Source organism: Triticum urartu, chromosome 5A (assembly GCF_056163025.1).
Source record: "Triticum urartu cultivar PI428250 chromosome 5A, HENAU_Tu73, whole genome shotgun sequence".
Lineage (NCBI taxonomy): Eukaryota > Viridiplantae > Streptophyta > Magnoliopsida > Poales > Poaceae > Triticum > Triticum urartu.
Window position 1 is genome coordinate 529,290,159 of NC_141877.1, and position 21,613 is coordinate 529,311,771.

The 21,613-nt window shown below is 46.8% G+C and overlaps 1 pseudogene; it reads right to left on the reverse strand.

Moving 5' to 3' along the window:
* Positions 1–774: 774 nt before the first annotated feature.
* On the reverse strand, positions 775–1,970 carry LOC147972508 (uncharacterized; annotated as a pseudogene).
* Positions 1,971–21,613: the final 19,643 nt, after the last annotated feature.

Genomic DNA, 21,613 nt, shown 5'->3' on the forward strand with positions numbered 1-21,613 from the left:
TGAATCACCAGTACCCTCGAGCGACGCCTCTCAATGGATCTTTGTAGTGATCAACATACGGTATGCCGATTTTACAGTGAAGATACCCTTCTTTTCTCACCCCACGCCCAAAAATCGTCGTGTTGCACTGTGCTAATAGGGATGGTTAGGATTGTATTAGCATCGATCGACAGAAAAATCTCAGTAACCGTTGTTGTGCTAACTGTATATATATATTCTGGATGTTTGAGTTCTATGTACTGTACGTGCTCACATCCGTAAGTATGAGTATGAGCATGAGTTGCATACTGTGATTGTCATGTTTGTTATCTACTCATAGATTAGATTACTCGAAAAGGTGCTAATATTTTCAGCATTAATTCCCTTCTCTTTTTCTCTCAAACCACGATGTCTCACATTAACCCTGACCAATTAGTGCATCATTAGGATGTCAAAATAAAAACTAGAAAACCGGCAAACAACCGTCTTGCAAGGATGGTCATGTCGGAAGCACATAATTCTTATTCATGTTGGGACTAGCTGATGTGGATCATAAATCAACTACTCTCATTGTTGCCTGCTAATATCGTACACGAGGAAGTATCAATGCTCATAACCAATCGGACCTTGTTAAAGGGGTCACGCCAGTAGTTCATTGAAACATTTGCACCCTAGATTTGGACTTAATACAAAATGATATGTAAGATTACAATATAATTTTATTAAAAGTTCCCTTAGGGTGATTGAGTAAGTCAACTAAATGCATGGACGGGAAATATTACATTTACTCCGAAGCTTGTGCTGGTGTTTCGGTGATGACGAAACTAGCCTTTTTTTCATAGCAATACGTCAATTTTCTCTTGTTGCAACCCATATGCGTAGACCAGTAGTAGATATGCTAAACGAATAAGCAAAGCTCCTGTGGTATCCTGCGTGGGCTCACGATCGCGCAGTCGACTGAGTCCTCCTCAACTTCCACTGCGGCCATGCTTACTTAGCGCGCTTTCCCGATCACGCAGTTGACCGAATCTTCCTCAATGTCCACTGCGGCCGTCCTTACTTGACGCGCTCCCCCGATCGCCGTCGCCACCGCTACAAGGTAACTCGTCGGCACGTGTGCCCAGGTTGCTAGGCGCTGCAGCGCATAGCCGTGCTGGTGGACGACGCCGTGAGCCACCACCTCCCTCCACAGTGCGGCAGCCATCGCGGGCATGCGCGGCGCGGCGGCGAACTTGACTCGGAGCGTGTGGAAGGCTGTGGCGGCACGCATGCGCGCAGAGCCCACGTCCAGGCCTACCCGCCTGGCCAAAAGCAGGAGCGTGGCCCCGCAGCGGCCGCGGACGTCGCTGGGCGGTGGGACACATGTGCGGCCTGCTTCGGCGGCACGTAGGTGCACGGCAGAGGGGTCGAGGCCCATCGCCCTAACTGTAACCTCCGTGCGGACGTCGTTGGGCGGCGGCACACGCGTGCGGCCGGCTTTGGCGGCACGCTACCCAAGGGTCCAGGTCCATCGCCCTGGTTGTAACCTCCGTGTGGACGTCTTTGGGCGGCGGCACACGCATGCTGCCAGCTGCGGCGGCATGTAGGCGCGCAGCCCAGGGGTCGAGGCCCATCACCCTTGCTGTAATCTCCATGCAGACGTCGTTGGGCGGCTACATGTAGGCACACAGCCTAGGGTTGAGGTCCATTGCCATGGTTATAATCTCCGTGCGTACGTCGTTGGGCGGCGGCACACGCGTGCTACCAGCTGCGGCGGCACGTAGGCACGCTACCCAGGGTTCCAGGTCCATCGCCCTGGCCGAAACCTCCGCGCGTACGTGGTTGGGCTTGGGTTAGACGCTCGTGAGGCGGTGGTGGGATGCGAGGGAGCTGGTCCAGCGCGCCTGGGCATGGCACGTCGCATAGAAGAACGCCGTGTCGACATGGCAGTGCACGTCCGCCCCCGCATCGCACAACGTGCAGCGCGGCTGGCTCGCGCCAATGGACTGCATCTCCGAAGACGTGCGACGGCTGCGCGTACTTTCTTTTCTTCCTGCACCTGTAGGCGGAAGAGGAGAGAGGAGGCAGCTAGCTAGCGTGGCGCAGGTGTTTGGCTTGATTCCCCTTGTCCGGGGCGGCGCGTATTTTGAAGAGGAGAGGAGGGATCAATAATGCTAAACATATAAAGAGTTACATGTAATTACACGCTGATTAGAATTTTTTTTATCTATTAACCAATCACAAATTTGTCCTCTCCTCCCTCCCTCCGATTTTCAAGAGATGGGCCGCCTTTTCATCTATTGATCAATCAAATTAATCTTTTTTATAAAACTTTGTAACTCATTTATACCGTGTAGCATTACTCAGGAGGGATCCCATGTAAATTCGCCGATGGACGTGCGTACGTACGTGAGTGCAAACGGAGGCGACGCGCCGCCCTTCTTTGGTATGGCGAGGACGCCGAGGAAGGAGGGCTGGGCGATTCCCATGCCAAGCAACAATACAATCGGTTACGTTAACGGCCGGAAAAAAATCCATTGCGACCGTACTCAACTGAAAAAGATCCTGTATTAGATTTTTTTTCCCCCTTAACGGCCATGGTGGCGCGCTGCACTTGCACACAAGGGTGAGCTGCCATCTCGAGATGCCTACGTCGAGACTAACTTTCTACTATATGCGTGGCGCCCACTATCTAAATTTTGGGCCAGCTAGATATTCTTATTTTGAGGAAGCCAGATATTTTAGTCCGGTAGAGCTAGTAGAACGACTGCAGTATCTTCGCACCTTGCCTAGTTCCGTTGGGGAAAAAAATTAAATCCAACAAAATTGGATTTCTTTCTACGAGTACATAATGGATGCTCAAATTTCATTAACTAATATGATGGTTTTTTTCTAGAAACATCGTCTTATTTATTCAACAAAGTTCGGAGGAATGGTTACAATATCGTTTGAAACACCAAACCACACATGTGTACTAAAATCAAGAGATAAGAAAATTTGGCCAGACTATCAGCTTTATAATTTCTACATCTTGACTTATGAATAAAATAACAATCTTGAAAATCCCTTCTTCTATCATTAGAGCATCTACAGCCGTGGATATCAGATCCCAGCTATATATTCTTATTTTGACGAAGCTAGATATTCTAGTTCGTAAGAGCTAGCAGAACGAGTGAAGCATTTTCCTACCTTGCCGGGCTCCGTTGGAGAAAAAAAAATCCAATAAAAATTAGATTTCTTTCTACGAGTACATAATGGATGGTCTCTGTGTACCCTTAAATTTCATTAACTAATATTATGCTTTTTCTAGAAACTTCGTCTTATTTATTCAATAAAGTTCGGAGGATTGGTTACAATATCGTGTGAAACTCCAAACCACATGTCACACCCTAGTTAGTTTAAGCACTAGAGTGTGCATCATGTTTAAATTTCTCTTAAATTTGAAATGGGGAAAACAGAATCCCCAACACACCCCCTGGAAACAACTAGGGTTTACTAAAATTGTTTTCAATGAACCTGGAATGCCCTTCTAAAAAGTTCACTCTCTTTGTCTTGGGTTAGAACCTCTGGCAAAATTGGTGCACAATTTTCTAGGTCAACAGAAGGTCATTGAATTAATTCATAAGTATTTGAATTTGGGCATTTAAATGCTATAAAATAATTTAAATGCTCAAATAATTATGGTAATAAGTGTGGGCTGTTGGAAATATTCTAAACAGAGCCCACAATTATTTTCAGGATTTTTGGAAACGTTTTAGTATTTTTAATAAAGCCCAACAGTTACAGAATAAATAAAAATAGAAAACAGAAATTAAAAGAGAGGGAGAGAACTTACCTGGCCGCAGCCCATCAGCCGGCCCACCTGGCGGCCCAGCGCTGTGCTGGCCCATGCCAACCAGCTGCTTCGTCTCCGCCAGGCAAGCAGAGAGCTGACGCCGGCGGGCGCGAGCTCGCCACGGCGCCAGCAGCTTGCCGCGTCACGCGCCTGGACGCTGGATAGGCTCCACGTCGCCGCCCCGACCCCGCGGACACCTCACTCGCCCCCTGCCTCTCTCCCTCGCTCTCCCGCACCATGGCCGACGCACCTGTCGCCGTCTCACCACCGTAGTCGCGCTCTCCGTCGTCCCCGCGCCGAGCCACCCTGTCCGGAAGCTCCGCCGCCCTCCACTCCTTCGAGCAAGCCGAGCCCCGAGCGCTCGCTTGCCCCGCAGCCTCTGCAACAACCTCGCCCGACTCCGCCATCGCCGGAGATCCTCTTCGTCGTCGCCACTGCATCAGCTCGTCCCCGACGGCGCCGTCCATCTCTACGTGACGGCTGTGAGCTCCTCTTCCTCTCCCCTAGCTCCCGTGCTCGTTTGGCCTCTGTAGTCGCCACTTCCACCGCACTCGAAAGCTCCCCGCCGCCGGCCATGGCGCCGTCGTGGCTAGAGCCACAGTGGCTCGAAGCCAAGCTCACCGTTGTGCTCAGCGCAGCACCAGGAGCCCGTAGCCACCACCAGCTCCTTCTCCCGTGCACCGTAGCGTCGAACCCAACCCCGTCCGAACTCCGTCCGCCGCTGTCGAGCTCGCCGGCGTCGTTTCCGGCGTCCCCGTGTCCAACCACTTGCACCACTGGATGCGGCAGCTCCCCAGCTACGCATAGCACGTCTCCACCGGCGATTTGGCCTCCGGAGGACCAAATCCGAAGCCCTCCGCCGTCTCTGTCGTCGCCGGCGACGAGCCGTTGACCTGGTCCGGCGGGTTTGACCCCAGTTTGACTCCATCTGAGACACTGATGTGTGGGGCCGGCTCCTAACTAATTTAGTTTAGTTTAAATTAGAGCTAATCACTCTGTTAGAGGTTAATGACGTCGTTAAGTAACCCTCTCTCACTGACATCTGGGCCCAGAGCCTAACTAACCCAGTTTAGTGCTAACTAAACACTAACCAACTCTGTTAGTTAGCTGAGAGACTGACAGAAGGGGCCCACCAGTCAGGTTTGACCTGGGATGGCGCCTTTGACCCGCTGACGTCACAGTGACGCAGTGCTGACGCATTAATTCAATTTCTAGATTTATTCTTTAATAGGAAATTCCAGAAAATAATCAAAACTTCTAAAAATCATAGAAAATCAACCATAGTTCCAAATGCAAAGATTTATATATGAAAAATGATCAGAAAAATTCAATCTATCCATCTGTAATGGTTTCATGCATGACAAAACAAGTTAACCTTGCTGTTTAAGAAGAATAAGGTAATGCACTAATAAGGCCATGTTTAATGAGCTAATATTTGAATCTTTGATTCAAATGAGTTCATTCCCTTCTGTTTTAGCTTGCATTAGGCCAAGACACTTTCATCTTGCCATGTCATAGCATGCATCATATTGTTGCATATTGCCATGTGTTGATTATGTTTTGGTGTGTCTTTCGTGGTAGGTTCTGCCTCCGAGGATAACCCCGAGTATCCGTCTGAAGGGCAGTACCCTACTACCTCTACAACAGGCAAGCAACCCATTGATCATTCCGATACAACCCATGTTCTCGCTTCTGCTCTTGTTTACTGCATTAAGACATCGCGATTCAAACTGCTGTGTGCTACGGTAGTTGAACCCTTATCCTCTGCATGACCTGTCATTGCCACAGTAACTAGATGAAACCCACTAGCATGTGTAGGAGTTGATTGAGCCATGTATCTGATTCCTACCTTGCTATGCCTGCTATGCTTAGAGTTGTGTCAGGTCTGGTTCATCTGGGTGATGGGCTAGAGTGACGTGATTATGTCGGTAATATGAGGAATGTGTTGAACATGTTTTGGTAAAGGTATCGATGAGAGACCATGTAGGAGTACATGGTGGGTTGTTTCATTGAGGCCGTCCATAAGAACTGAGATCTGTATGTGTGATTTAAGATGCAGTTACTACCGTACATTGGGCCCGAAACCAATGGACCCTCTCGGCTTCTTAATCACCCTAGTACTTTGTCCAGGAGTTGCAAATAGTTTCTGGTGCTTGTAGGTTATGTGTTGGCGGCCGTGCGTAGCGCTGACCCTAGGGGTGGGCTATGTTGCGGTAGATACACCGTGACACGGTGTACCGAGTCACCCGTTTGGTGTCTGGGAACCCTGTTCACATCGTTTGGGGCCGTATGTGGAAACCTCGGCCGGACTCCCTGCGGATGGAACCTGGATAGGTGATAAACCTGGACTAGAGACTTAAGTGTTTAAGTAGGCCGTGGCCGACACCCTCGCTGGGCTTCCACTTGAAGGTTGCCGAGTACATGTCGTGTAAACGGCGGTAAGTGGTGAAAGCGTGTATGACGAAGTACACCCCTGCAGGGTATAAAACTATTCGAATAGCCGCGTCCGCGGTAAAGGACTACTTGGTTGCCTATACAGTTCATAAACAAGTTAATGGATACTACTAAAAGACTCAAGATAAGTGTGAGTACGGAGGATGGCCCTCTCGTAGGATGACGAGGGAGGATCCCTGGTGGAGTATTGTGTTGGTGAGTAGTGGACTCATGTGCGAAAACTATTTTACTAGTGGAGTTCCGTAGGATAGCTTAGCCAAGAGTCAAAGCTGGCTTGCTGCAATAAGCCCACCACCTTCTTGAGAATAAGCATGTATAGTAGGTTCTGTTGTAAGACTTGCTGAGTACCTTTGTACTCATGTTTGCTTAATTACTGTTTTCAGACGACAACACCGCCCCCTCCGATGGGTTCTACGTAGACCTTGACGTCGATGAGTGACTAGCCACCCAGGTGGTGATCCTGCCCATGAAGGGCCCTATGTAGATAATCAGGCTTCGAGAAGCCTTCTTTCTTTCTAGTGTCTGTACTCAGACTAGTTGCTTCCGCTTGTGCTTGTATGTTTGTATGACTTGAGTGTCGGGTCATGTGACCCCTATCTGTATGAACATATTATGTATGGCTCTCTGGAGCCTTTAAATAAAGTACTTGAGTTGTAGAGTTTTGTTGTGATGCCATGTTGTATGTACTCATATAGGGCATATTGTGTGTATGATTGAAATGCTTGGTATGAGTGGGATCCGACAATCTAGCAGCCTTTCTTATGGGGAAATGTAGTCTAGTATTCCTCGAGCCATAGTAGTCCGCTACAGCCCGGTTCACCGGAGTCCTGCTAGCCCAGCACTACTGTTCAGGACACTTGACTGGCCGGCATGTGTTTCACTTCGTTCCTATGTCTGTCCCTTCAGGGAAATGTCACGCGGTGACTTCCGTAGTCCTGCCTAGCCTGCTACAGCCCGGGTTCCCCGGAGTCCTGTTAGCCCAGTGCTACAGCCCAGAATTACTCGCTGATGACCGACATGCTCGATGTGATTCATGTATGCCTGTCTCCATAGGTCTGTGCCGCTTTGGGTTCACGACTAGCCATGTCGGCCCGGGTTCTCTGTCATATGGATGCTAGTGACACTATCATATACGTGAGCCAAAAGGCGCAAACGGTCCCGGGTAATGGTAAGGCGACACCCGTGGGATACCGTGCGTGAGGCCGCAAAGTGATATGAGGTGTTACCGGCTAGATTGATGTGGCTTGGAATCAGGGTCCTGACACCACACGTGTGTACTAAAATCAATAGATAAAGAAAATTTGGCCAAACTGCCAGCTTCATAATTTCTACATCTTGACTCATGAATAAAATAACAATCTTAAAAATCCCTTCTTCTATTATTAGAGCATCTACAACCGCGGACATCAGATCCTAGCTATATATATTCTTAATTTTTTTTGTGGGGTTATATATATTCTTATTTACAGGAGGCTAGACAGTCTAGTCCGTTAGAGCTAGCAGAACGACTACGGCATTTTCGCACCTTGCCGGGCTACGTTAGGAAAAAAGGTTAAACAAAAAAATGGAATTCTTTCTACGAGTACATAATGAATGGTCCCTATGTATGAACCATAAAATTTTCATTAACTAATACATTTTTCTAGAAACCTCATCTTATTTATGCAATAAAGTTCGGAGGAATGGTTATAATATCATGTGAAACACCGAACCACACGATCTCTACTAAAATCTAGAGATAAGTTTTTTGGCTACACTGTCAGTTTCATAATTTCTACATCTTGACTCATGAATAAAATAACAATCTTGAAAATCCATTTTTCTACTATTAGAGCATCTATAGTTGTGGACATCAGATCCGTCCGCACAAACACCCACGGACGTGCCTAGGAGCGTCCGCAGACAGTGACCGAGCAACCCTCAATTTTCCTTGTCTGCATTTGAATGCCTCATATTTCAAACCTTAAATCCATACAAAGCATGAAAAAGGAAAACATACGTGCTACTGCTACGTAGATCAACTAAAACCTACACTACACTATCATTCTCATCAGAGATGTCCACGGTCTCCATGCTGGGCTCCAGACACATGCACGGAGCCGTAACTCCGGCTGCTCCGGCTCTGCCTCCGAGTCGGCCTCCGCCTCGCCCTTTGCTTCTAGTTCGGCCAAATGCTCTTCGATCTCCGCATGTTCTTGCCGAATGTAGCATCGGTTGGCCACCACATAGGCCTTATCCTGATTGGACTCGAACATGGTGATTTGCTCTGCCATCTCCGGTGCTTGAGCAACCTCAAACTTCACCATGACATCCTCAGGGCGAAGGTCGCAACAAACTTCGGCTTCACTGCCTCCTCCTCTTATGGATCTGCCCCCTCCATGTGCGGTTGCTACTCCGCCTCCGGCTGCGGCTCCCCCTCCGGTTGTGGCTCCCCTTCTCTCCTCCTCTTTCTCCTCCTCCTCCTGCTTTGGCGAGTCCGTAGGCAGGCCAGCTGCAATCCAGGTGGCACGCCTAGCTCGGATCTCCTTGAGAGCTGGAGGCGCCGCACTGGCGTCAGAATCGCGTACGTGGTCACCTCTGTCGGGCCATGGTGAGCTCGGAGGGCGAGCGGAGAGGGAGGCACAGAGGGAAGAGTGGATTTTGGCTCGGGTAGATGGCGCAGAGAGGAAGCGGATGTGGCTAGGGCCGAGGGCCGTCGTTTGGCTTAAATAGCTAGACTTTAACCCTCTGATGGCGAGCCGGAGCGGCGCCGCACGACGTTCACACCCCCAAAGGAGTCACCCGCCGAGCCGTTGGGTTTCACCCGGGCAGCCCCATATGCTCCTAAATTTGGGCTGGATATGAGTGTTGTCGGTCAGTCCGAACATTTGAGGCCGGTATGAGGCGTCTGGGTGGGTCAGGTTTTTGGTCCGGGCGATTGAGATGGGTATGAGGTGCCCGACTGTAGTGCTCTTAACTTCTTTGATCACCAAAGCATGGGCTCCTCCTATATTCGCTTCAATATCTTAAATGACCGACTTACAATCAGATGCAATAAGAACTCGAGACGATAATAGGTCGAGAGAAAGTACATATGCCTCCCGGTACGCCATGGATTCAAGGGTAGGGACATCCATGACACCATGGAGAGTAATGGAAGATGATCCCATATATTTTTTCCCGACAAACTGCATCAACTTCCCCCGATGATTGTCCCTACTAAGAGCACCATATGCATTAATTTTGAAGACACCTTGAGGCGGAGCAGACAAGTGATACGTCTCCAATGTATCTATAATTTTTTATTGTTCCATGCTATTATATTACCCGTTTTGGATGTTTATGGGCTTTATTATACACTTTTATATTATTTTTGGGACTAACCTATTAACCAGAGGCCCAGCCCAAAATGCTATTTTATTGCCTATTTCAGTGTTTCGAAGAAAAGGAATATCAAACGGAGTCCAAACGGAATGAAACCTTCGGGAGAGTTATTTTTGGAACGGAAGCAATCCAGGAGACTTGGAGTAGACGTCAGGGAAGCTTCGAGGTGGCCACAAGGTAGGGAGGCGCGCCTGCCCCCCTGGGCGCACCCCCCACCCTTGTGGGCCCCTCGTGGCTCCCCTGATCGACTTCTTTCGCTTATATATATATATATATATATATATATATATCAATATACCCTAAAAACATCGGGAAGCAGAATAGATCAGGAGTTTCGCCGCCAGAAGCCTCCGTAGCCACCGAAAACCAATCTAGACCCGTTCCGGCACCCTGTCGGAGGGGGAATCCCTCTCCGATGGCCATCTTCATCATCCCGGTGCTCTCCATGACGAGGAGGGAGTAGTTCTCCCTCGCGGCTGAGGGTATGTACCAGTAGCTATGTGTTTGATCTCTCTCTCTCTCTCTCTCGTGTTCTTGAGATGGTACGATCTTGATGTATCACGAGCTTTGCTATTATAGTTGGATCTTATGATGTTTCTCCCCCTCTACTCTCTTGTAATGGATTGAGTTTTCCCTTTGAAGTTATATTATCGGATTGAGTCTTTAAGGATTTGAGAACACTTTATGTATGTCTTGCATGTGCTTATCTGTGGTGACAATGGGATATCACGTGATCCACTTGATGTATGTTTTGGTGATCAACTTGCGAGTTCCGTGAACTTATGCATAGGGGTTGGCACACATTTTCGTCTTGACTCTCCGGTAGAAACTTTGGGCCACTCTTTGAAGTTCTTTGTGTTGGTTGAATAGATGAATCTGAGATTGTGTGATGCATATCGTATAATCATACCCACGGATACTTGAGGTGACATTGGAGTATCTAGGTGAGATTAGGGTTTTGATTGATTTGTGTCTTAAGGTGTTATTCTAGTACGAACTCTAGGATAGATTGAATGGAAAGAATAGCTTCGTGTTATTTTACTACGGACTCTTGAATAGATCGATCAGAAAGGATAACTTTGAGGTGGTTTCGTACCCTACCATAATCTCTCCGTTTATTCTCCGCTATTAGTGACTTTGGAGTGACTCTTTGTTGCATGTTGAGGGATAGTTATATGATCCAATTATATTATTATTGTTGAGAGGACTTGCACTAGTGAATGTATGAACCCTAGGCCTTGTTTCAACACATTGCAATACTGTTTGTGCTAACTTTTATCATTAGTTACCCTTCTGTTTTTATATTTTTAGATTACAAAAACCTTTATCTACCATCCATATTGCACTTGTATCACCATCTCTTCGCCGAACAAGTGCACCTATACAATTTACCATTGTATTGGGTGTGTTGGGGACACAAGAGACTCTTTGTTATTTGGTTGCAGGGTTGCTTGAGAGAGACCATCTTCATCCTACGCCTCCCACGGATTGATAAACCTTAGGTCATCCACTTGAGGGAAATTTGCTACTGTCCTACAAACCTCTGCACTTGGAGGCCCAACAACGTCTATAAGAAGAAGGTTGTGTAGTAGACATCAACAAGTGTAAGTGCCCTGAGGTCATCTCCAACGCCGTCCCTCAAAGCGTCAACATACATTTGGACCATGCGGTTCGAACATGTTTTGCCATCCAGCGCGGTCCTGTATCGGTCCACTCGATGGTCCGGATGCACTTTTCCCGTAAACCGGAGACAAAGTGGGGGGTGCGGGCATCTGGACCGCTGCCATGTCTGCTTCTGACTGCCCTAGCTGACCCAAAAATCCCCCCCGCGTCGCCTGCGCCACTTGTCGCGCCGCATTCTGTCGGCCCAGATCATGCAACGACCCGATAAAGGAGGAGTTGCCACCCACAATGATGAAGGCGCATGGCCACATCCTCCACGACCTCGGTGTTGGCGGACGTTGCAGAAAACAAAAAGTTTTCCTACGTTTCACCAAGATCAATCTATGGAGTCAACTAGCAACGAGAGGAGAGTGCATCTACATACCCTTGTAGATCGCGAGCGGAAGCGTTCAAGAGAACGGGGATGATGGAGTCGTACTCGCTGTGATCCAAATCACCGATGACCAAGTGCCGAACGGACGGCACCTCCGCGTTCAACACACGTACGGAGCGGATGATGTCTCCTCCTTCTTGATCCAGCAAGGAGGAAGGAGAGGTTGATGAAGATCCAGCAGCACGACGGCGTGGTGGTGGATGCAGCAGTGATCGCAGCAGGGCTTCGCCGAGCTTCTGCGAGAGGGAGAGGTGTAACAGGGGAGAGGGAGGCGCCAAGACTTGAGGTGTTGCTGCCCTCCCTCCCCCCTTTATATAGGCCCCCTAGGGGGGTGCGCCGGCCCTAGGAGATGGGATCTCCTAGGGGGGGCGGCGGCCAAGGGGGTGGAGTACCCCCCAAGGCAAGTGGAGGCGCCCCCTCCCCTAGGGTTCCCAACCCTAGGCGCATGGGGGGCCCAAGGGGGGGCGCACCAGCCCACCAGGGGCTGGTTCCCCTCCCCACTTCAGCCCATGGGGCCCTCCGGGATGGGTGGCCCCACCCGGTGGACCCCCGGGACCCTTCCGGTGGTCCCGGTACAACACCGGTGACCCTCGAAACTCTCCCCATGGCCGAAACTGCACTTCCTATATATAATTCTTCACCTTCGGACCATTACGGAACTCCTCGTGACGTCCGGGATCTCATCCGGGACTCCGAACAACTTTCGGGTTACTACATACTCATATCTCTACAACCCTAGCGTCACCGAACCTTAAGTGTGTAGACCCTACGGGTTCGGGAGACACGTAGACATGACTGAGGCGGCTCTCCGGTCAATAACCAACAACGGGATCTGGATACCCATGTTGGCTCCCACATGCTCCTCGATGATCTCATCGGATGAACCACGATGTCGAGGACTTAATCAATCCCGTATACAATTCCCTTTGTCAATCGGTACGTTACTTGCCCGAGACTCGATCGTCGGTATCCCAATACCTCGTTCAGTCTCGTTACCGGCAAGTCACTTTACTCGTACCGTAATGCATGATCCCGTGATCAACCACTTGATCACTTTGAGCTCATTGTGATGATGCATTACCGAGTGGGCCCTGAGATACCTCCCCTTATACGGAGTGACAAATCCCAGTCTCGATTCGTGCCAACCCAACAGACACTTTCGGAGATACCTGTAATGTACCTTTATAGTCACCCAGTTACATTGTGACGTTTGGCACACCCAAGGCACTCCTACGGTATCCGGGAGTTTCACAATCTCATGGTCTAAGGGAATGATACTTGACATTCAGAAAAGCTACAGCAAACGAACTACACGATCTTTGAGCTAAGCTTAGGATTGGGTCTTGCCCATCACATCATTCTCCTAATGATGTGATCCCATTATCAATGACATCTAATGTCCATAGTCAGGAAACCATGACTATCCTTTGATCAATGAGCTAGTCAACTAGAGGCTCACTAGGGACGTGTTGTGGTCTATGTATTCACACATGTATTACGATTTCCGGATAACACAATTATAGCATGAATAATAGACAATTACCATGAACAAAGAAATATAATAATAACCATTTTATTATTTCCTCTAGGTCATATTTCCAACAGTCTCCCACTTGCACTAGAGTCAATATTCTAGTTACATTGTGATGAATCGAACACCCATGCAGTTCTGGTGTTGATCATGTTTTGCTCTAGGGAGAGGTTTAGTCAACGGATCTGCTACATTCAGGTCCGTATGTACTTTACAAATCTCTATGTCTCCATTTTGAACACTTTCACGAATGGAGTTGAAGCGATGCTTGATATGCCTGGTCTTCCTGTGAAACCTGGGCTCCTTGGCAAGGGCAATAGCTCCAGCATTGTCATAGAAGAGAGTCATCGGGCCCGACGCATTGGGTATGACTCCTAGGTCGGTAATGAACTCCTTCACCCAGACTGCTTCTTGTGCTGCCTCTGAGGCTGCCATGTACTCCGCTTCACATGTAGATCCCGCCACAATGCTTTGCTTGCAACTGCACTAGCTTACTACCCCACCATTCGAAATATACACGTATGCGGTTTGTGACTTAGAGTCATCCAGATCTGTGTCGAAGCTAGCATCGACGTAACCCTTTACGACGAGCTCTTCGTCACCTCCATAAACGAGAAACATGTCCTTAGTCCTTTTCAGGTACTTCAGGATATTCTTGACCGCTGTCCAGTGTTCCATGCCGGGATTACTTTGGTACCTTCCCACCAAACTTACGGCAAGGTTTACATCAGGTCTGGTACACAGCATAGCATACATGATAGACCCTATGGCTGAGGCATAGGGGACGACACTCATCTTTTTTCTATCTTCTGCCGTGGTCGGGCTTTGTGCCATGCTCAATCTCGTACCTTGCAATACAGGCAAGAACCCCTCTTTGACTGATCCATTTTGAACTTCTTCAATATCTTGTCAAGGTACGTGCTCTATGAAAGACCAATGAGGCATCTTGATCTATCTCTATAGATCTTGATGCCTAATATATAAGCAGCTTCTCCAAGGTCCTTCATTGAAAAATAGTTGTTCAAGTAGGCCTTTATGCTTTCCAAGAATTCTACTCCCTCCTTCCATCTATATAGGGCCTAATGCATTTTTTTAAGACCGCCTTTGACTATTGACAAGATTAATAGTACATGACATGCACAATATGAAAATTATATCATTGAAAGCTCCTTTCACACACGAATTTAACAGTGTGCTTTGTGTAAGTTGCATGTCATATATTATTGCTCTAGTATTTGGTCAAAGTTACCTCAAAAAATGCATTAGGCCCTATATAGATGGAAGGAGGGAGTATATCATTTCCCATCAACAGTATGTCATCCACATACAATATGAGAAATGCTACAGAGCTCCTACTCACTTTCTTGTAAATGCAGGCTTCTCCATAAGTCTGCATAAACCCAAACGCTTTGATCATCTCATCAAAGCGAATGTTCCAACTCCGAGATGCTTGCACCAGCCCATAAATCGAGCGTTGGAGCTTGCACACCTTGTCAGCATTCTTAGGATCGACAAAACCTTCCGGCTGCATCATATACAATTCTTCCTTAAGGAAACCATTAAGTAATGCCGTTTTGACGTCCATTTGCCATATCTCATAATCATAGAATGCGGCAATTGCTAACATGATTCGGACGGACTTCAGCTTCGCTACAGGTGAGAAAGTCTCATCGTAGTCAACCCCTTGAACTTGTCGATAACCCTTAGCGCCAAGCCGAGCTTTATAGATGGTCACATTACCATCCGCGTCTGTCTTCTTCTTAAAGATCCATTTATTTTCTATGGCTCGCCGATCAACGGGCAAGTCAGTCAAAGTCCATACTTCGTTTTCATACATGGACCATATCTCGGATTTCATGGCCTCCAGCCATTTGTCGGAATCCGGGCCCGCCATCACTTCTTCATAGTTCGAAAGTTCACCGTTGTCTAACAACATGATTTCCAAGACAGGGTTTCCGTACCACTCTGGTGCGGAACGTGTCCTTGTGGACCTACGAAGTTCAGTAGCAACTTGATCTGAAGTTTCATGATCATCATCATTAACTTCCTCTCTAGTCGGTGTAGGCACCTCAGGAACATTTTCCTGTGTTGCGCCACTTTCCGGTTCAAGAGGTAATACTTCATCGAGTTCTACTTTCCTCCCACTTACTTCCTTTGAGAGAAACTCTTTCTCTAGAAAGGATCCATTCTTGGAAACAAAGATCTTGCCTTCGGATCTGAGGTAGAAGGTATACCCAATAGTTTCTTTAGGGTATCCTATGAAGACGCATTTTTCCGACTTGGGTTCGAGCTTTTTAGGTTGAAGTTTCTTGACATAAGCATCACATCCCCAAACTTTTAAAAACGACAGCTTAGGTTTCTTCCCAAACCATAATTCATACGGTGTCGTCTCAACGGATTTCGACGGAGCCCTACTTAAAGTGAATGCGGCAGTCTCTAAAGCATAGCCCCAAAATGATAGCGGTAAATTGGTAAGAGACATCATAGATCGCACCATATCTAATAGAGTGCGATTACGACGTTTGGACACACCATTACGCTGAGGTGTTCCAGGCGGCGTGAGTTGTGAAACTATTCCACATTTTCTTAAGTGTGTGCCAAATTCGTCACTCAAGTATTCTCCCCCACGATCTGTGTTGGGGAACGTAGCAATAATTCAAAATTTTCCTACGTGTCACCAAGATCTATCTATGGAGAGACTAGCAACGAGGGGAAGAAGAGTGCATCTACATACCCTTGTAGATCGCTAAGCGGAAGCGTTCAAGTGAACGGGGTTGATGGAGTCGTACTCGTCGTGATCCAAATCACCGATGACCAAGTGCCGAATGGACGGCACCTCCGTGTTCAACACACGTACAGCCCGGTGACGTCTCCCATGCCTTGATCCAGCAAGGAGAGAGGGAGAGGTCGAGGAAGACTCCATCCAGCAGCATCACAACGGCGTGGTGGTGATGGTGGAGCGTGGCAATCCTGCAGGGCTTCGCCAAGCACCGCGAGATATGAGGAGAAAGAGAGGGAGGGCTGCACCAACAGGCAGAGATCAGATCGCGTCTCATGGGCAGCCCCTAGGCCTCACTATATATAGGGGAGAGGGAGGAGGGTGCGCCCCCTCTAGGGTTCCCACCCCTAGGGGGGGCGGCAGCCCTAGATGGGAAAGGGGAGGCGGCCAAGAGGGGAGGGGAGAGGGAGGCGCACCAGGATGGGCCCTAAGGCCCATACCCCTTTAGGGTTTGCCCCCTTTCCACCTCTTAGGCGCCTTGGGCCCTTGTGGGGGGGGGGGCGCACCAGCCCACTTGGGGCTGGTCCCCTCCCACACTTAGCCCACACAAGCCTCTGGGGTTGGTGGCCCCACTTGGTGGACCCCCGGGACCCTCCCGGTGGTCCCGGTACATTACCGATAAACCCCGAAACCTTTCCGGTGACCAAAACAGGACTTCCCATATACAAATCTTTACCTCCGGACCATTCCGAAACTCCTCGTGACGTCCGGGATCTCATCCGGGACTCCGAACAACATTCGGTAACCACATACAAACTTCCTTTATAACCCTAGCGTCATCGAACCTTAAGTGTGTAGACCCTACGGGTTCGGGAGACATGCAGACATGACCGAGACGTTCTTCGGTCAATAACCAACAGCGGGATCTGGATACCCATGTTGGTTCCCACATGTTCCACGATGATCTCATCGGATGAACCACGATGTCAAGGACTTAATCAATCCCGTATACAATTCCCTTTGTCTAGCGGTATTGTACTTGCCCGAGATTCGATCGTTGGTATCCCTATACCTTGTTCAATCTTGTTACCGGCAAGTCTCTTTACTCGTTCCGTAACACATCATCCCGTGATCAACTCCTTGATCACATTGTGCACATTATGATGATGTCCTACCGAGTGGGCCCAGAGATACCTCTCCGTTTACACGGAGTGACAAATCCCAGTCTCGATTCGTGCCAACCCAACAGACACTTTCGGAGATACCTGTAGTGTACCTCTATAGCCACCCAGTTACGTTGTGATGTTTGGCACACCCAAAGCACTCCTACGGTATCCGGGAGTTGCACAATCTCATGGTCTAAGGAAATGATACTTGACATTAGAAAAGCTTTAGCATACGAACTACACGATCTAGTGCTATGCTTAGGATTGGGTCTTGTCCATCACATCATTCTCCTAATGATGTGATCGCGTTATCAACGACATCCAATGTCCATGGTCAGGAAACCGTAACCATCTATTGATCAACGAGCTAGTCAACTAGAGGCTTACTAGGGACATGATGTTGTCTATGTATCCACACATGTATCTGAGTTTCCTATCAATACAATTCTAGCATGGATAATAAACAATTATCATGAACAAGTAAATATAATAATAATCAATTTATTATTGCCTCTAGGGCATATTTCCAATAGTCTCCCACTTGCACTAGAGTCAATAATCTAGTTCACATCGATATGTGATCAACACTCAAGGTCACATCCCCATGTGACTAACACCCAAAGAGTTTACTAGAGTCAATAATCTAGTTCACATTTACCATGTGATTAACACTCGATGAGTTCTGGGTTTGATCATGTTATGCTTGTGAGAGAGGTTTTAGTCAACGGGTCTGAACCTTTCAGATCCGTGTGTGCTTTTCAAATCTCTTTGTCATCTTGTAGATGCAGCTACTACACTATATTTGGAGCCATTTCAAATAACTGTTCTACTTGGAGCTATTATAAATTGTTGCTCCATTATACGTATCCGGTATCTCTACTCTTTACGTCGAACTCTTTATCACCTCCATAACCGAGAAACATATCCTTATTCCTCTAAGGATAATTTAGACCGCTATCTGGTGATCTACTCCTAGATCACCTTTGTACCCTCTTACCAGATATGTGGCAAGGCACACATCAGGTGCGGTACTCAGCATGGCATACCGTATAGAGCCTATGACAAAAGCATAGGGGACGACCTTCGTCCTTCCTCTTTCTTCTGCCGTGGTCGAGCTTTAAGTCTTAACTTCATACCTTACAACTCAGGCAAGAACTCCTTCTTTGACTGGTCCATCTTGAACACCTTCAAGATCATGTCAAGGTATGTGCTCATTTGAAAATACCATTAAGTGTTTTGATCTATCCTTATAGATCTTGATGCTCAATGTTCAAGTAGCTTAATCTAGGCTTTCCATTGAAAAACACTTTCCAAATAACCCTATATGCTTTCCAGAAATTCTACGTCATTTCTGATCAACAATATGTCAACAACATATATTCATCAGAAATTCTATAGTGCTCCCACTCACTTCTTTGGAAATACAAGTTTCTCATAAACTTTGTATACACCCAAAACTTTGATCATCTTATCAAAGCATACATTCCAACTCCGAGATGCTTACTCCAGTCCTTAGAAGGATTGCTGGAGCTTTGCATACTTATTAGCATCTTTCAGGATTGACAAAACCTTCCGGTTGTATCACATACAACCTTTCCTCAAGAAAATCGTCGAGGAAACAATGTTTTGACATCCTATCTGCAAGATTTCATAAATAATGCAGTAATCGCTAATATAATTCCAACAGACTCTTAGCATCGCTACGAGTGAGAAAGTCTCATCATAGTTAACTCCTTGAACTTGTCGGAAAACATCTTAACAACAAGTCAAGCTTTCTTAATGGTGATACTTACCATCATTGTCCGTCTTCCTTTAAAATCCATATGTACCTAACATCCTTACGACCATCAAGTAGTTCTCCCAAAGTCTACACTTTGTTTTCATATATGGATCCTCTCTCGGATTATATGGCCTCGAGCCATTTATCGGAATCTGGGCCCACCATCGCTTCTCCATAGCTCGTAGGTTCATTGTTGTCTAGCAACATGACTTCCAAGACAGGATTACGTACCACTCTGAAGTAGTACGCATCCTTGTCATCCTACGAGGTTTGGTAGTGACTTGATCTGAAGTTTCATGATCAATATCATAAGCTTCCACTTCAATTGGTGTAGGTGCCACAGGAACAACTCTTTGTGCCCTACTATACACTAGTTGTAGTGACGGTTCAATAACCTCATCAAGTCTCCACCATCCTCCCACTCAATTCTTTCGAGAGAAACTTTTCCTCGAGAAAGGACCCGATTCTAGAAACAATCCCTTATTGCTTTCGGATCTGAGATAGGAGGTATACCCAACTGTTTTGGGTGTCCTATGAAGATGCATTTATCCGCTTTGGGTTCGAGCTTATCAACCTGAAACTTTTTCACATAAGCGCCGCAGCCCCAAACTTTTAAGAAATGACAGCTTAGGTTTCTCTAAACCATAGTTCATACGGTGTCATCTCATCGGAATTACGTGGTGCCCTATTTAAAGTGAATGTGGTTGTCTCCAATGCCTAACCCATAAACTACCGTGGTAATTCGATAAGAGACATCATGGTATGCATCATATCCAATAGGGTGCAGTTATGATGTTCGGACACACCATCACACTATGGTGTTCTAGGCTGTATTAGTTGTGAAACAATTTCCACAATGTCTTAATTCTGTGCCAAACTCGTAATTCAGATATTCATCTCTATGATCATATCATAGATCTTTTATCCTCTTGTCACGACGATCTTTCAACTTCACCCTGAAATTACTTGAACCTTTCAATAATTCAGACTCGTGATTCATCAGGTAAATATACTCAACATCTACTCAAATCATCTGTGAAGTAAGAACATAACGATATCCACTACATGCCTCAGCACTCATTGGATTGCACACATCAAAATGTATTACTTTCAACAAGTTGCTTTCTAGTTCCATTTTACTGAAACCGAGGATTTCAGTCATCTTGCCTATGTGGTATGATTTGCATGTCTCAAGTGATTCAAGATCAAGTGAGTCCAAACGCTCCATTTGCATGGAGTTTCTTCATGCATATACACCAATAGACATGGTTCGCATGCCTCAAACTTTTCAAAAACGAGTGAGCCCAAAGATCCATCAACATGGAGCTTCTTCATGCGTTTTATACCGATATGACTTAAGTGGCAGTGCCACAAGTAGGTGGTACTATCATTACTATCTTATATCTTTTGGCATTAACATGTGTATCACTACGATCGAGACTCAATAAACCATTCATTTTAGGTGCAAGACCATTGAAGGTATTATTCAAATAAACAGAGTAACCATTATTCTCCTTAAATGAATAACCGTATTGCGATAGACATAATCCAATCACGTCTATGCTCAACGCAAACACCAAATAACAATTATTTAGGTTTAACACCAATCTCGATGGTAGAGGGAGCGTGCGATGTTTGATCATATCAACATTGGAAACACTTCCAACACATATCGTCAGCTCACCTTTAGCTAGTCTCCGTTTATTCCGTAGCTTTTATTTCGAGTTACTAACACTTAGCAACCGAACCGGTATCTAATACCCTGGTGCTACTAGGAGTACTAGTAAAGTACACATCAACACAATGTATATCCAATATACTTCTATCGACCTTGCCAGCCTTCTAATCTACCAAGTATCTAGGGTAATTCTACTCCAGTGGCTGTTCCCCTTATTACAGAAGCACTTAGTCTCGGGTTTGGGTTCAACCTTGGGTTTCTTCATTAGAGCAGCAGCTGATTTGCCGTTTCATGAAGTATCCCTTCTTTCCCTTGCCCTTCTTGAAACTAGTGGTTTTACCAACCATCAACAATTGATGCTCCTTCTTGATTTCTACTTTTGCGGTGTCAAACATCGCGAATATCTCAAGGATCATCATATATGTCCCCGATATATTATAGTTCATCACGAAGCTCTAGCAGCTTGGTGGTAATGACTTCGGAGAAACATCACTATCTCATCTGGAAGATCAACTCCCACTCGATTCAAATGATTGTTGTACTCAGACAATCTGAGCACAAGCTCAACAATTGAGCTTTTCTCCTTTGTTTGCAGGCTAAGAAAATCGCCAGAGGTCTCATACCTCTTGACGTGGGCACGAGCCTGAAATCCCAATTTCAGCCCTCGAAACATCTCATATGTTTCGCGACATTTCAAAACGTCTTCGGTGCCTTAATTCTAAACCGGTTAACTAAACTATCATGTAGTTATCAAAACGTGTGTGTCAGATGTTCGCAACATCCACAGACAACGTTCGAGGTTCAGCACACTGAGCGGTGCATTAAGGACATAAGCCTTCTAAGAAGCAATGAGGACAATCCTCAGTTTATGGACCTAGTCCGCATCATTGCTACTATCAACTTTCAACTAAATTTTTCTCTAGGAACATATCTAAACAGTAGAACTGAAGCGCGAGCTACGGCATAATTTGCGAAGACCTTTTGACTATGTTCAGGATAATTAAGTTCATCTTATGAACTCCCACTCAGATAGACATCCCTCTAGTCATCTAAGTGATTACATGATCCGAGTC